The 17,303-nt window shown below is 45.9% G+C and overlaps 1 protein-coding gene and 1 long non-coding RNA gene across 2 annotated transcripts in view; one reads left to right on the forward strand and one right to left on the reverse strand.

Annotated features, from left to right (window-relative positions):
- akap13 (A-kinase anchoring protein 13) overlaps nucleotides 1-1,269 on the reverse strand; it is a 102,752-nt gene extending 101,483 nt beyond the window's left edge. The window contains 1 exon segment of the mRNA XM_063900255.1: nucleotides 1,033-1,269. The gene's annotated coding sequence lies outside the window, so the exon portion shown is untranslated.
- A 6,594-nt stretch (nucleotides 1,270-7,863) lies between these two features.
- On the forward strand, nucleotides 7,864-10,501 carry LOC134883901 (uncharacterized). The gene is made up of 2 exons (XR_010168352.1): nucleotides 7,864-9,290; nucleotides 9,484-10,501. It is a non-coding gene; the product is annotated as an uncharacterized LOC134883901 (long non-coding RNA).
- The last annotated feature ends 6,802 nt before the right edge of the window (nucleotides 10,502-17,303 follow it).

A 17,303-nucleotide genomic window follows, 5' to 3' on the forward strand; every position in this document is an offset into this window, starting at 1 on the left:
CTTTGGCTTGGCTAGTGCTCTAACACATTGTGCGTGATAGGCTAAAAGGGGGGACATCACTAATCGAATGACTAATCACAACAGAGCCGGCCAGTGAACCATTCAGAGCAGACTGGGTTTCGGTTTCAGACAGAGGGTGAAAAAAGGTGCTACAGCACAGGCAGTATGATAATAAAATCAATAAAGACCTTTTTAAACATTAAAGCATGTAAACATGTCCCAGTAGAGGCACAAAATACAAATATGAATCAGAAAATGTGCATAATATGATCCCTTTGAAGCACTTGCTGCGTTCTGTGTATAAAAAGTGCTGTAAACATAAAGCTTTATTTAAATGACCATTATCATGTTTGTATCATTTGTAACAGCCTACTTAGTAGTAGGTCAGTCTATCATTCTATTAAGTATATTATTCTAATATATGATAGTGTTTTCTGACATTTTCATATTGTATATTGGTTGTTTCTTTTTATTTTGTACTGTAAAGTTGTACATCGTGATATTGTTAATATTTTATTCATTTTTACATGCTGCTGTAACAAAACAATAGGGATGAATAAAGTATATTCCATATAATCTCAGTTTCATTACCCTCATCTTCATCATCATCATCTTCATCAATGCAAAATGAAGCCCATCTTTCAAACTAAGTAGACCTTCTTTGTGTCTAACAGCATACTTTAGAAAACATCTCCATATTACACTGTTATACCCACAATATGTAGGCTTTTGTGTGCTAAATCACAGCTGCACACAACAAAAACAACAACAACAACACTTCCTGTGGGCAACTATGCATTATATAGAAGAGACCATATTAAAGCCCTGAGTCGACACAGCATGCAAACAGCATCAGACTGACTCCAACATAAGAGTAAAAATAGCTTTTGTTGCCAAACCTCAGCGGCTAGCTGCATTGCAACACGTAGCTGCAAACAGTAGCATGAAGCCAACAGCTGGAAGGCAGAAAACAGAGGAAGGGTCTGCGTTGTTGGACTTTTTAAACTTTGAGGAGTTATGGAGTCTGCTTACCTTGTTGCAGCGTTCACTTCAGACACTGCGGTTAGTCCCGTCTTTTGTGTTTTACACCTTTAACTACGCTTCGGTAACTTCGGGGAACTCTTTAAACTCTTTCTCTCGTTCTTCTTGATAAGTAGCGAAGACGACGCTGTTAAATAAAACCATTTTCTTTCACATAGAATTCCGTGTTTGAGTTCGGTCCATGGGTTGGGCGCTGGTTGGAAACACACGGGTCCATGCTGAGAGCAGCCCCGATGTCAAGCTCGTTTCTGCGCCACAGTTCAGTACATCCGGAAGTAATTCCAAAATAAAACACCGCTCGCAACACACTTGTTGCACATGCTGAAAAGTAACAACAGTTTAATGTTCCCCTTTTTGTGAACATTAAACGATGTTTTACGCTTAAAAAAGACAATGTTGAAGGGGAAATACAGAGAGTTTACTGAACATGCTCTTTTTAAATCGAATTAATCCAATAATGTGTGCCACGCTGCTCTCCACCAGCTTTTATAGCAAATGAGGACCTCTTGTGGTACATCAGGACAAGTACATCTTTATCTTTTTACTTTAAACTGTGAGGCACAGTATGTTCTGACACCTTTCTAACAGAACCAGCATTAACTGTTTCAGTAATTTGAGCTACAGTAGCTCTTCTGTTGGATCAGACCACACAGGCCAGCCTTTGCTTGACCCTGTCGCTGATTCTCCTTCATTGGACCACTTTTGGTACGGAAGGTACAGACCACTGCAGACCGGTAACGCCCCCCAAGAGTTTCAGTTTTGGAGATGTTCTGACCCAGTCATCTAGCCATTACAATTTGGCCCTTATCAAAGTCGCTCACTTCCTTACACTTGCCCATTTTTCCTGTTTCCAACACATCAACTTTGAGGACAAAGTGTTTACTTGCTGCCTAACATATCCGCCCCCCCACTGACAGGTGCCATTGAACGACATAATCACTGTTCTTCTCTTCACCGGTCAGTGGTCCTAATATTAATGCTGATCGGTTTCAAGATTTCAAGGTTTCAAGGTTTCATTGGTCATATGCACAGCATATACAACGTATATGTTGGCAATGAAAATCTTATATCCCATGCTCCTCCAACAACTCAACATACATGGTGCAAATAAGATAAATAAAATAGTGCAAAAAAGAGAAAATAATATTTACTAAAACAACAATAAAGATTTGAGGATGTGAAATATATACATATGTGGAATACATTGAAAGTATTTAAATACACTGTACAGTAATTTAAATACTTTACACTGTTGAATGAGGAGGTATGGACAGATATATGTGTGTGTGTGTGTGTGTGTGTGTGTGTGTGTGTGTGTGTGTGTGTGTGTGTGTGTGTGTGTGTGTGTGTGTGTGTGTGTGTGTGTGTGTGTGTGTGTGTGTGTGTGTGTGTGTGTGTGTGTGTGTGTACTATAAACAGATGTGAGTAGACATTCACAGAGCTCAGGAGTTCAGCAGTCTTATAGCCTGTGGTATAATACTGTCCCTGAGTCTGGTGGTCTTGGTCCGGATGCTGCAGTACCGTCTGCAGACAGAACAGATTGTTGCTGGGGTGATGGGGGTCCTTTAATATCCTACCGGCCTTCTTCCTACACCGCTGGGTGTAGAGGTCCTCCATGGATGGCAGCTCCGTCCTGGTGATGTGCTGAGCAGTTTTCACCACCCTCTGTAGAGTCTTACGGTTGAGTGCGGTGCTACTGCCATACCAGGCGGTGATGCAGTCAGTCAGGATACTCTCGATGGTGCACCTGTAGAAGTTGCAGAGTATCCTGGAGTCCATGTTGAACTTCCGCAGCCTGCGGAGGAAGACGAGCCGCTGTCAAGCCGTCTTGGATATGACCCTGGTGTGATGTGTCCATGTCAGGTCCTCACTGAGGTTTACCCCGAGGAACCTGAAGCTGCTGACTCTCTCCACAGGAGTCCCGTCGATGGTGATGGGTGTGTGTGCCTCTCTCTGCCTCTTCCTGTAGTCCACAATCAGCTCCTTTGTTTTGCTGATGTTGAGATGGAGGTTGTTGTCCTGGCACCAAGATGTCAGGGCTCTGACCTCCTGTGTATCTAACACTTGAACATCAGTTTGATCTATTCACAGCTCAATTCTTTTAGATTTTAGTATGATAACCTAAACCCTAGTACAAACAGAACAAACAAAGAACAATAAAATATACCAAAAGAGATAATCAAACTATTTAAATAAGAACATTTAAAAAAATAAAATAAATTAAGGGGTGTTTTTTCTGATTTGAGAAAAATAAAATACAGCGAAGGAAGTCCATCTCTGGGAAATATTTCACTTCCACTTTTTGCAAGCTTTCTCAAATGATTCTTATAAGCTTCATTGACAAAGTAATTCTTCCACTAGAAATTGCATATTTACTTTTTCTAGCAGCTACAAAAGGTAAGTAAGTGAGAGAGCCATTACTGTAGAAATATACTGCGGACCAGCAAGGTCTCATGTAACGGAGTTAAGGTGTGCTATGATTCCAATTGCCATAAAAACTCATCACACCACCAGAGGCGGCTGGCCCATAGGGGGCGCTGGGGCTCTGCCCCACCAGCTGTTGAGGGGAAAAAATATTTTTTGCATATATTTTTTTAAATCAATGTCAGTTTTACTTAATAGTGTGTGTGCCCACATGCAATTTAAATCATTTAAACAACATTTCCACCAACTAACACTCATTAAACAGTGAATTTCCACTGACAGACAGTGTATCATTCTCTCATGGGGCGATCGGCAAAGTGCCCCTGACCGGCAGCTAAACAGCCAATCCGGTTATGGTTGCTAGGGGGAAATTATGAATAACGGAGGAAAAACTTCTCGTTAAGGAGCTGGGACCCGACAAGCCTGAAATCAGCATTTCCCAGCAAATCAAGCTTAAAGATAAATCTTACAAACGGAGTTTTTGTCGGAGCTGGTTTAACCGTAAGACGTGGCTGGCAGGTTGTGGAGCAGCCAATGCACTTTTCTGTTTCCCCTGTATCCTCTTCAGAAGTGACAAATGTGATTCGACTTGGACAAAGACTGGACTAACTGACTTAAAACACCTCTCTGAACGGATCAAGAAGCACGATCGATCCAAAGTTCACATGGAAAACTGCGTAAAGCTAGCTGTGTTCGGAAAGATTAGCATAGCAACGCAGCTCGATGATGGGCACCGCATCGCTGTAAGAAGGCACAATGAAGAGGTAGATAAAAACCGCAATATTTAACTGTTGATTTGTATAGATTCAGCTGAAATCATACCCTTGTTGTTAATTTATCCCTTGATTGTATTGTATAGTATTTGATAGCATAAAGTCTAATATAGCTGTAAATTGTTACTTTTTCTGTGAAGCTGGAAACTGTGAAATTAAATTATTATTGTGGAACTGTAGTCATTTTCCGACTGTTCATTTGAATGCTTATGCTAGATTAGGCAGGGAAATCTGTTGGCACACTAGCCCCACCAAGATTTTTTTTCACCAGCCGCCACTGAACACCACATATATATCTTAATTATCCTAAGGTACGTAAAGGCAACACCCCTGTGGATTAGGGTCGGGCACCCCGGGGAAGAACAGCAGTCGGACCTTCTACCTGGTAGGTGAACGAGTTAGGAGCTCCGCTATTGTTTTATATTCATTTGATTCAGTACTAAGGGGTGGTTTAAGTGGTTTATAAACGTATAGCTCCCGAACGGTCGAGCACGTCATTATTCATAAGAAGTGAGGGTGTTTTCTCCTTTTTGTTTATAAAATGGCTAGCACTACACGTGTAAGATAACATGCACTTTCTTTTCATTTTACTGTTGTCAGATGTGTGTGTGTGAGGACACTGGGACTGACTGTTAATTCTTCAACGCAACGAGAGAGTACCACGCCGCTACGCTCACAGCACAAGTCCAGCGTGAATATACCTATTTTTTCCCTTTCTCGCGGACCAGTGAGTCCCTTCTTTGTGGATATTGTTCTTCCTGTTGCAGTGTTTTTTCCTGTCTAGGATTTTATATATTTTTTTGTGGAATGTATTCTGTCTCTAGGTTTGTTGCTAAAATCGCCTATTATGTGGTCAAATACTGCCATCTAGTGGCCAAGTTAGGTGTCGGTTTTAATTTAGTCAGTAAGTTACGTTCAGTGTGGTTAGTGTGCAAACGGTAAACGAGGGAGAAAGACGTGCTGTTTCTGTTGCTCGCAATGCACTCGATACAGGACAATCTGTAAGTAGTCATTTTGTAACTAGGTCAACTATATGTGCTTGGGTTAATTTTAGCATATATATTCATGTTTGTAATGTGTAAAGAGTAATTGTGCATTTATGAAACAACATGTTGTGCTAGCTAGCAATTCTGTGGAGCTTAGCATTGAACTGGTCCTTTGTTGTAGCATAAATTAGATAGCGTAATGCTAGAGTAGGTTAACAATGCAAGTAGATTGAAAACAGATCTTTATTTTGTATTTTTGTATTTTTTGCAGTTTCACAAGAATACTGTGTCAAGTAAACGCTCTGAAAGCCTCTTCAGACTCCTTGGATCAGTTTGTTTAACTCGCTGTCTAGGCTGTGTAGCACCACACATAGCTGAGGGCAGAAGAGTGAAAAGATTAGTCAACACATCAAGTTATTCACCAAGAGCTACATCTCTAACCAGTCAAGATGTCAGATGCACATAACACCCCTCCCGTCTCCCAAATAGAAGTTAGATCAAAGTGTGGATCAGCAAAAACGTCAGCTTCACACCGGTCAAGCAAGTCAAGTGCTAGCATGGCTGCAGTCCGAGCACAGGCTGTAGCTGAAGCTGCCCGCGCCAAAGCCGAGTTTGCCAAACGCCAAATCGATATGGAGGTCGAGAAGGCACGGATTGAAGCAAGGCTGAATGCTCTAAAGCAGGAGGGTGAGGCTGAAGCAGCCCTCGCTGCAGCAAGAGTCCTTGAGGCGGCAGCTGAAGGCCCAGATGACCGTGAGTTGACCACTCCAGCTATCCCAGTAACAACGCATGATCCAGTCAAACGCGTTGCAGAATACATCAAAACTCACTTTAAAGATGAGCCTGAACCTGAGATGGAAGAAAGGCCTCAGCGAGAATCTCAGCCTAGGGACAGTGTGCCACCACCAGTCACTCAGTACACACCTGGGTGGGCTACAGGGACCCCAGCTGGATGGCATCCTCATCGAGCCCCACCTGTCTTTAACATAGGTACCAGAACAGACAACACACATTCACAAAGCAGATCAATGTCCAGAACAACAGAATTCTCAGATCTCGCCACTTACCTTGCACGCCGTGATCTTCTAACCACTGGGTTCAAGGTCTTTGACAACAAACCAGAGACTTATTTGTCCTGGAAGTCTATGTTTTGCAATGGCATCGAAGGACTAAACCTCAAAGCCAGCGAGGAGCTCAATCTACTCACAAAATGGCTGGACGGGGAGTCGCTTCAACATGCCCTGAGGATTAGAGCAGTTCATGTGAACAATCCAGAGACAGGCCTCTGGCGTCTGTGGCAGCGGCTGGACAAGAATTACGGTTCATCAGAAGCCATTGAGGCGTCCCTGTTTAAGCGTCTGGAAAGATTCCCCCGGATCTTCTACAAAGACAACCACCTGCTGCAAGAACTCGCTGACCTCCTTCTTGAGCTACAAGCAGCGAAGAACGAAGGCTATCTACCAGGCCTCAGTTTTCTTGATACGTCGAGAGGAATAAACCCCATAGTTGAAAAGCTACCGAATAATCTCCAAGAGGCTTGGATCAAGCAAGGATCAAGATATAAGAAAGAACATAATGCTTTATATCCACCCTTTTCTTATTTTGTCGAGTTTCTGAACAGTCATGCTGAAATGAAAACAGACCCCAGCTTTATGCTTCAAGGCTACAACACGCCACATCCCAAAGCAGAAAAAGCACAAGAGAAGCAGACAAAGATTAGAACACCCATCACAGCAAACAAAACAGAAATCAACACGCCTGATGCAAATGCTTATACACCACCTCTTGATCCAGATAAACAATGTCCCATTCACAAGAAGCCACATTCTCTTGCTAAATGTCGGAGCTTTAGAATGAAGACATTGGACGAGAGAAAAGGTTTACTCAAAGAGCATTCCATCTGCTACAAATGTTGCACAAGGCACAGGGCAAAAGACTGCAAAGCAGTGATTCACTGTTCAGAGTGCAACAGCAACAGTCACGTGTCAGCACTGCATGCTGGCCCACTGCCCTGGTCAGTCAAAGATCCAAAGACACCTACAGAGGGTCAAGGCGGGGAGCCAGACAACCCACACTACATTGAAACCTCCTCCAGTTGCACAGAGGTATGTGGAAAGGGGCTACAGGGAAAGTCATGCTCGAAGATTTGCCTGGTCTATGTTTATCCAACCAAGTTCCCTGAAAAGAAGAAGAAAATGTATGCAATGTTAGATGACCAGAGCAATGTATCACTGGCAAGGTCTTCCTTTTTTGATATGTTTGACGTACAAAGTGAAGCTCTACCATATACAATGAAGACATGCTCTGGCATAACGAACACCAGCGGAAGAAGAGTCAACGGCTTCATCATTGAGGGGATGGATGGGAAAGCACCTATGCCATTACCGACACTCACTGAATGTAACCAGATTCCGGATAATAGGAGAGAAATACCTACGCCTGAGGCTGCAGCTCATCACCCTCATCTGAAGCCCATCGCGTCTCTGATACCTCCACTGGATCCCTCTGCAGAGATCCTTCTCCTCCTAGGCAGGGATATCATCAGGGCACACAAGGTACGCAGTCAGGTGAACGGCCCACATGATGCACCTTACGCTCAATGTCTTGATCTAGGGTGGGTGATCATAGGGGACTAGGGATGTTAACGGTTAATCGACTATCGATTAATTGTCGAAAAGAATTTACTCGATTAAATTAAATTAATTGTGACTAATTGAACATTGTAATCTATGACCGTTTCCCACAGGACGTTCTTGAACGTGACCCGAGATTCTCGCGAGCCGCTAGAGCTAGACACAAACTTGAGGCGGCAAAAAAACTAAAACAAACAATGATGAGGCGGTCAAAACGGAGTGGAGTGTGGGAGCATTTTAGATTAATTAACGATGAAAAAGACGCACAATGCAAACTTTGCGGTGCTACATTTAAATACAACAGCTCTACAAGTTCGTTAAGATACCACCTGAACAACTTGCATGTAACGTTAGCCATTCCGTCGCCTTCACAACCTACAATTGCTGCTGTGCTGGGAAGGCGAGTATGCGACCAAAGAAAAGCAGACGGCATTACTCAGAGAATTTGCGGGATGATTGAAAGAGATATAATGCCAATTAGCACCACCGAGGCCGAGGGATTTCGGGAGCTGATACAATTCATGGAGCCAGGATATAACATCCCTTCGTGAGCGACTGTGACTTCCAACTTGGAGGCACGCTACGAAATTAAGAAGGCTAAGCTAAAAACATGTTTGTCCGCGGCTAATGTGGCTCTGACGACGGATTGTTGGACAGCACTGACTACAGAAAGCTACATCACGATTACTTGCCACTATATTGAAAACGACTGGCAGGTAAAGTCGGCAGTCCTTCTTACGGAGAGCTTATCCGAGAGACATACAGCTGATAATTTAGCTGCCAAACTGAACCAGGCTGTGGAGTCATGGGGACTCACCGGCCGTGTAGTAGCCTGTGTGCACGACAACGCTCGGAACATTGTTTCAGCAAACAACCCCGCACGAGTCAGTTGGAAGTCAGTGTGTTGCTTTGCTCATACTTTAAATCTGGCCGTCAATGACGGATTCGCTGCTGCTGGTGTCAACCGAGTAATTGGAGCTGCTGGCAGGCTGGTCAAGCACTTCAATCACAGCACACCAGCAACGAAAGCGCTAGAAGCAAAACAAAGACAAATGCAGCTACCAGCTCATCGGCTCATTCAGTCCTGTAAGACCAGGTGGAACTCTGTACATGCGATGTTTGGCAGACTCGTAGAACAGCGATGGGCCGTGTGTGCTGTGCTATCAGACCGCTCAGAGACCAAGCTTTCAGATGCGAGGACGCTGGAGTTGAGAGACGACTTCTGGCAGCTTATGGAGGACATAGCGCCAGCACTAGAGGCTCTCCAATGTGCTACTACTGTAATGTCAGCAGAGGCGGAGGTATCCATATCCAACACGTACCCCATCACATTTAGTCTGATTAACACGCATCTCAAGATGGCAAATGGAGACAGCAACAGAGTGGCGGAATTCAAATCTAAAGTGCGCACTTCGTTGGGGGAACGGATGAAGGTAAGCTATGGCCATTAATTAATTAAACTCTTCGATCACATTTGAGCTATATAACAGATTATGGGGTGAATCACTTATCACCAACACATTGTCACAGTGTAAACTGCGTTTTTATGCAGTTGTACCCTTGTCATGTCAAACCTTATTAAATAAAACTCTAATGCTAGCTTTCTCCTTTATTTAATTTTAACAGGTTGAGTCTGAAGACCTCACATCAACAACACCAATGATAGCAACGATGCTGGACCCACGGCATAAGCACCTGGGATTTCTAAGCCCAGCAAGCAGGATCTCAGCTAATACCAAACTGCTTGAACTGGCTATGGAAGAACATGTGGACTCCACATCAACAAATGAAGCCACCACTGGAGATGATGTGCCAGTCCAGGGAGCTACACTTCAGAGACACACTTCTGCTATGACTCTTCTACTGGGTGAAAACTATACCACCAGCAGCAACGATGACATTAAAGAGGAAGTGGACATGTTTCTGAAGGATGCCTCACCACTCCTTGATTCCAGTCCCACAGAATGGTGGAAAGTCAATGAAGGAAGATTTCCGAGGCTGGCAAATGTGGCACGACGATATCTGTGCATACCGGGCACGTCTGTCCCATCAGAACGTGTATTCTCAGCAGCTGGCCTGACTGTAAACAGGCTGCGCACACGACTTACTCCTGACCACGTTAATATGCTTATTTTCTTGAACAAAAATAGAGGGGTCTAGGTCAGGAGCCTATTCAAAACACATTGAGACAGGAATGTTTTTGTTTCAGGAGAGGTAGCCTATATCTTCATTTGACTGTTCTAAGGGTCGCCCTCTAATGTTACTGTCACCTTCCTCAGGGATGATTTAAGTTGTGTTCAGAATATATTTGAAGTTTCCAGGGCTAGTTATCTTACTGTTACCTTTCTCAGACCAAAGGGGATTATAAATGCTGCTAATGTTTCAAGTTTTACATATGTAGTTAACCAGATTATAATGTGTAGGCTTAATATTGTGTAGGCTAGGCCTACCCATATTGTTTAGATTTCTATTTAAAATTAATTTTATTTTGCTTAATGTTTCACATGCGACAGGTGAGCCAGTGCACAATTATTTTGTTATGTATTTTAATTTTCTGTGCTTAATGTATTTTGTTAAACTACATAAATGCCATTATCTGCACATTATCCTAACTGGTACAATAAAACATCAATTGTGCAATATAGCATGCATTTTTATTCAGTAAATAAGCAATATTTAGCTTTTAATGTTAAAGACACTATTGATACACTGAGAAATTTACATTCTCAGGAAAAAAGCCGTTTATATCAGTTAATCGTTAATCGATCGATAAGGTCAATCAACTAATGATTAATGAATTAATCGATAATTTGCATCCCTATAGGGGACGTTTGCCTCAGAGGAGCTCACAAACCCACTGTGAGTTCTTTCAAGACCAGCATACTTGAAAATGGGCGACCCAGTTTCCTCACCCCCTGTGAGAGCAGAATTCACGTCAGGGAGAGGTACACAGACACCTGCCCCCTAGGTGAAAAGACGCAGACTAAGGAGGATGTAGGCAAACTCATATTCAAGCAAACAGCCGATGATGACAAGCTGGCACTTTCTGTAGAAGACCAGACATTTCTGGATATCATGAACAGAGAATTCCACAAAGACAAGGCCAATAGCTGGATGGCTCCACTCCCCTTTCGTTCCACTCGACAGCGCCTGCCCAACAACAGAGGTCAAGCCGTCCATCGTCTAATGTCCCTCCGTCGGACGCTGAAAAAGAACACAGAGATGAAAGATCATTATGTGGAGTTTATAATAATAATAATAATACATTTTATTTGTAAGCGCTTTTCAATCCCTCAAAGACACTTTACAGATGAAAAATAAGTAATTAAAATACATTTAAAAACACAGAAACACAAGAAAACGCAGAAAAGTAGATACATTGTAAATAGAACAGCACAATACAACAGTCAGACAGAACAAAAACAGAATTAGGAAAAGTGGTGGTTAAGAATTATAGGCAGAGTGGAACAGGTGTGTTTTGAGTAGTGATTTGAAAAGTGTGAGGTCATTGCAGTCACGGATGTGGTTGGGGAGGGAATTCCAGAGGGTAGGGGCAGCAACGGAGAAGGCTCTGTCTCCCCAGGTTCTGTGCTTGGTTTTAGGGACAGTGAGGAGGTTGGCATCAGAGGAGCGGAGGTGACGGGGAGGGGTGTAGTGGTGGAGCAGGTCAGTGAGGTAGGAGGGGGCCTGGTTGTGGAGGGCTTTGTGGGTGAGAAGGAGGAGTTTGAATTGAATACGCTGAGGGACGGGGAGCCAGTGGAGGTTCTGGAGGACAGGGGTGATATGATCGCGTGAACGGGTGTGAGTGAGAAGACGGGCGGCGGAGTTTTGAATGTATTGGAGTTTATGGAGGAGTTTGGAGGTTGTACCATAGAAAATGCTGTTGCAGTAGTCGAGGCGGGATGTAATGAAGGCGTGGATCAGGGTTTCGGCGGCAGTGAAAGATAGTGACGGGCGGAGGCGGGAGATGTTTTTGAGGTGAAAGAAGGCTGTTTTGGTGACTTGTTTGATGTGATGGTTGAAGCTGAGGTTATTGTCGAAGATGATACCAAGGTTGCGGCAGAGGGGGGAGGGGGACAGTGTGGAGTTGTTGACAGTGAGGTGGAAATCTTGAGCTGTTTGGGTGAGGGAATTTGGACCAATGAGGATCATATCAGATTTGTCGTAGTTTAGTTGTAAAAAGTTTTCTTGCATCCAGGTTTTAATTTCCGAAAGGCAGTTTGACAGGATGGAGTGGGTTACAGGGGTGATGGATTTTGTTGAAATGTATAGTTGGATGTCGTCAGCGTAGCAGTGGAAATGGATACCAGGGCGACGGATGATTTGGCCAAGGGGAAGGAGGTAGACGATGAAGAGGAGAGGACCAAGCACAGAACCCTGGGGGACGCCTTGGGACAGGGGAGCAGTTGTGGAGGAGCAGTTGTTGACATAGATGAACTGTTTTCTGTCAGTGAGGTAGGAGTGTAACCAGGTGAGGGCAGTGTCGGTGATGTTGAGAAGGGATTTCAGGCGGGAGAGTAGGATAGAATGGTTGATGGTGTCGAAGGCGGCGGAGAGATCAAGGAGGATGAGAATGGAGAGTAGGCCGGAGTCGGAGGAGAGAAGGAGGTCATTTGTGATTTTGAGGAGGGCGGTTTCGGTGCTGTGTTGGGTGCGGAATCCAGATTGAAATTGTTCAAAGAGGTCATTATTGTTGAGGTGGGATTTGATTTGAGAGGCAACGACGCGTTCCAGTATTTTTGACAGAAATGGGAGGTTGGAAATGGGCCGGAAATTGTTCATGATGTCAGGGTTTAGACCGGGTTTTTTGATGATGGGGGTGACAGCAGCTAGTTTGAGTGAAGGGGGAACGGAGGGAAAGCTGAGGGAGGAGTTGATGATTTTGCAAATAAGTGGGGCGATGGTGGGGAAACAGTACTTAACAAGAGAGGATGGGATGGGATCTAATGTGCAGGTAGAAGTTTTCATGGTTGAGATGATTCTGGATAGGTCGGCCGGGGAGGTAAGTGTGAATTTGGAAAGGGGTATGGAGGTAAGAGGGGTGGATGGGAGTGCGGAGGGTAGAGGGGTGGGGGAGGCGGTTAGTGAACTGTAGATCGTATCAATTTTGGTTTGGAAGAATGAGAGGAAAGAATTGCATTTATCTACGGTAAAGGAGTTCGAGATGTTGTCGATGGGGTTTAGAAGTTTGTTAACAGTGGAAAAGAGAGCCTTGTGGTTGTTTGAGCCGGTGTGAATGAGGTTTGAGTAGTATGCGGAGCGGGCAGTGTTGAGGGCGGCTTTGTACTGTAGAAGGTGATCTGTGTAGGCTTGGAGATGGACTGTTAAACCGGTTTTTTTATGGAGACGTTCGAGTTGGCGCTTGCGGGTTTTCATGTGGCGGAGATCAGGGCTGTACCAGGGGGCAGAGTGTGTGAATGTGACAGATTTGGATTTGATGGGAGCCAGTTGATCAAGACAGGAGGAGAGAGATTTGTTGTAGTAGTTAACGAGGTCAACGGGGTCAGTGGACAGCGGGGGAGGGTAGGTGGACAGAATGGTGGAAAGAGAGGCTGAGAAGTCTTGGGGGGAGATGGATTTGAGGTTTCTGAAGGATATTGTGCGTTTGATCTTGGGGAGGGGGGTGGGGAGATGGATGTCCATGGTGATAGCCAGGTGATCGGAGATGTGGAGGTTGATGCTGGAGAGTTGTTGAAATGTGAGCCCGGTAGAGCAAACCAAGTCCAGGGTGTGGCCATGATTGTGTGTGGGGAAGTTGACATGTTGAGTGAAATTGAGGCAGTCCAGTAGTTCCAGAAATTCAGAGGCATGTTTGCAGTTTTTATTGTCAATATGGAAGTTGAAGTCTCCGAGGAGAAGAACTGAGGGTGAGGTGGATGTGAGCTGTGTGACAAGGTCAGAGAAGTCAGAGAGAAAGGATGGGTTGTGCTTGGGGGGGCGATAAATGACTGCAATGACCAGGGGGGCGGGACCAGAGAGTTTGAAAGCAATATTTTCGCAAGATAGAACGGGAGGGGTGGGTATGGTGGTGATTTTGTATGTGTTTTTATGGATTGAGGCTACACCACCACCTCTTCCGGTGTGACGGGGGAGATCAATGTATGTGTATCCAGAGGGGGTGGCTTGATTGAGTGTGAAATAGTCCAGATGTTTGTGCCATGTTTCGGTAATGCAGAGAAAGTCCAGGTTATTATCGGTGATGAATTTGTTTAAAATGAGTGCCTTGTTGTTGAGTGAACGGATGTTTAGTAGAGCCAGTTTAAGGGAATGCTGCTGTGAGATTGGATGTGAGGAGTGGGGGAGTGGGCGGAGGTTGGATTTGGACCGTTTTGAATGTTTTGATGGGGGTTTATTCTTGTTGACAGAGGTGACCCAGTTGGGGCAGAGGGGTCTGACTGAGATGATGGGTTGAATTGGGAAAGCAGCAGCAGAAGGGGACAGTGACGGCTGGGGCCTGTAGGGGGAGCTACTGCGTATGTAGGAGATATTAGAGTGAGAGGACACGGGGGAAGAGGAAGCAGTATGCAGTGTGGGAGGTGGCCTGTTGGGGGCAGTATTGGGGGTAATATGATCCCCTTGCAGAGAGGTCACCTGTAGTGGTGTAGAGGGCTGAGGTGAACACGGGTCGAGGGGATCTAGTCAGGCGTGTGCGGAAGAATCACCAGCTCGCTGTGGTGTACCCAGGGCCGCAAGTTTTACGGCGGACTTAATGTTCTCGGCGAGTTTGAACGTGCCTACACTGCTGGGGTGGATTCCATCATGATGGTAAAAAGACGGACGCTCCCAGAAGAGGTCAAAATTATCGATAAACTCTACACCATGGGCCCTACATGTAGATCGTAGCCAAGTACACAGCCCAAAGACACGGCTGAACCTCATGTCGCCACGACGGAAAGGGGGAGTTGGTCCGGAGATAAACACGGACCTGCCGCAACGCTTTAAAAAGTTAATAAGTTCGGTGAAAAGGGCTTTGACTTGCTCTGAAAGCAATTGAGCTATGTCGTTGGTACCCACGTGGACAATGATTCTGTTTATAGATATCGGAAGGGAGGGGAGAATGTTCAGCAGCTTTTTTATAATAACAGTGATAGTAGCCCCAGGGAGAGAGTGTGTGATCGCGTTAAAGTAGCGCACTATCTTGATTATTGAGTCGCCGATGATCAGTGTAGATGGGGGGAAAAGCGGAGGAGGAGGAGAGCTGTTTGCCGGAGGATGAACCGACCCAGAGCCCCTGGACTGAGGCCCCCTATGAGGACATGGTTCTGATCTGGATAAGGGGTCCTCTTCAGCAGACAATGGGCCAGGGTGGACTCCCGACCTCCCGATGACTGCCTCCTTCAGAAGCCGCCGGCGAGCAGAAGATGCTCCCTGCCGTCTACACTCCGCAGCAGCTCCAGACGAGCCTCCGCCGACGCTGGCAGAAGACGAGCTCACATCTCCAGCTGCAGGCTGCCTGTATGCCCGGGTGGTGAGGGACAGAGGCATTGGTTGCACTGCACTGGGGGGAGCTGAGGGCAGGTGGTCACCTGCCGCCAGCCCATCCGCCCGACTGGAGGCTGGAGCTGGAGGCTGGAGTTGAGCCAGAGCCTGGGGTGGAGTCGGAGCCGGAGCCTGGAGTGGAGTCGGAGCCGGCGCCCGGAATGGAGCCGGGGCCGAAGCCTGGAGTGGAGCATGGAGTGGAGGGGCCGGGGATGGGGCGACAGCCAGGCGGCGAGACGGGGCCGGTGGAGGGCCCGAGGCCCGCGGATCAGCGTTCGTCCCCGGCCGATGGATGGCCTGGTCGGGGAAGTCGACGTCCCTTGAGCTAGTAACCGGGGCCGGGGGATCCTCTTTATCCAGTGGAGTAAAGCGGTTGAAGAGGTCCAGGATGGGTGATTTACGCATCTCAACTGTTTGCGTTGGCTGCCCACGGATCTGTACTACGGACCATGATGACTGTGGTGTGGAGCACTTGGACGGATCCCAGGCGACCGTGTCCTGGAGGGAGGATGTGAAGGCAGCCAGCCTCTTGGATTGCCCGGCAGCAACGTTTATGAAGCCGGACAGGAGGGATTCTTTGGTTCGCAGCTTATCGGTAAGTTTTTGAATTTCCTTTTTTAGGTCGGTGATTTGCTTAGTGGCTTGGCTAAGAAGTGTAGAGTCCTCGGGTGTTGTCATGCTGAGTATTTATCTTGAGTTAGCAACTTTTGTGCAGAGGAATGCTACCAGGGATGCTACTAGGAATGCTAGTGAGGCCCTGTTTTATTATCTTCAGCATTACAGGTTGCCAAAGAAGTTAAATTCCAACAGTATCTTCCTTTTAAGCTGGAAACGGTTTGTTGCTGGGTGACAGCTAGTTAGCAACGTCGGACAGTCTGGTAGAGGCGCATCATCATGGAGAAGATGTTTAAGAAGAACCATGCAGAACGCGCTCCTCCCATTAGTGCTGATCAAGAATGCTGGTATCTCCCGAGCTTTGGCATTTACCATCCACAAAAGCCTGGAAAAATCAGGATAGTCTTCGACTCCAGCGCTCAATGCAATAACGTATCCCTTAATGATGTGCTGCTCAAGGGCCCAGATCTCAACAACACCTTGGTCGGTGTGCTCATCCGATTCAGACGCGAACCTTATGCAGTGATGGCAGATGTTGAGCAAATGTTCCACAATTTCATTGTCAACGAGGAACACCGGGATTACCTTCGGTTCTTGTGGTTTCAGAACCACGACCTGGATGGAGACATTGCAGAGTTTCGAATGAGGGTCCATGTATTTGGAAATTGTCCATCACCATCAGTCGCCATCTATGGGCTAAAAAGGGCTGCCATCGAAGGCGAGGAAGACTATGGGAGTGATGCAAGGATGTTCATCGAACGCCATTTTTATGTGGATGATGGATTGAAATCCTTCTCTTCAGAGACTGAGGCTATTGATGTGCTGCGCAGAACCCAGAAAATGCTGGCACAATCAAATATACGCCTGCACAAGATCTCATCCAACAGTTCGACTATCACAAGCGCCTTTCCAGATGAAGATCTGGCCACCGGACTACAGGGCCTGGGTCTTGGACAAAGCACACCATCTATGCAGCGTACCCTAGGATTAGGATGGGACTTGTCCACAGACCTGTTCATGTTTCAGGTGACCACCAATGAGAAGCCATTTACAAAGCGTGGAGTGCTATCAGTCATCAACAGCCTGTTCGACCCCCTCGGCTTTGCGGTGCCTGTCAGCATTGAAGGTCGTGTCATTCTGAGAGACATCTTTTCTGATGTCTGTGACTGGGACGAACAGCTGCCAGAAGAGAAGCAAGGTATGTGGGAAAGATGGAAAGATTCTTTAAAGCACTTACAGCAGCTTAGCATCCCAAGGATGTACACCTCAATCCCTTCGTCCGCAGCACAGAGGAAAGAGGTAATCATTTTCTGTGATGCATCCATAAAAGCAGTGGGTGCTGTTGCTTATTT

Source organism: Eleginops maclovinus, chromosome 2 (genome assembly GCF_036324505.1).
Source record: "Eleginops maclovinus isolate JMC-PN-2008 ecotype Puerto Natales chromosome 2, JC_Emac_rtc_rv5, whole genome shotgun sequence".
In the NCBI taxonomy this organism is placed as follows: Eukaryota; Metazoa; Chordata; class Actinopteri; order Perciformes; family Eleginopidae; genus Eleginops; species Eleginops maclovinus.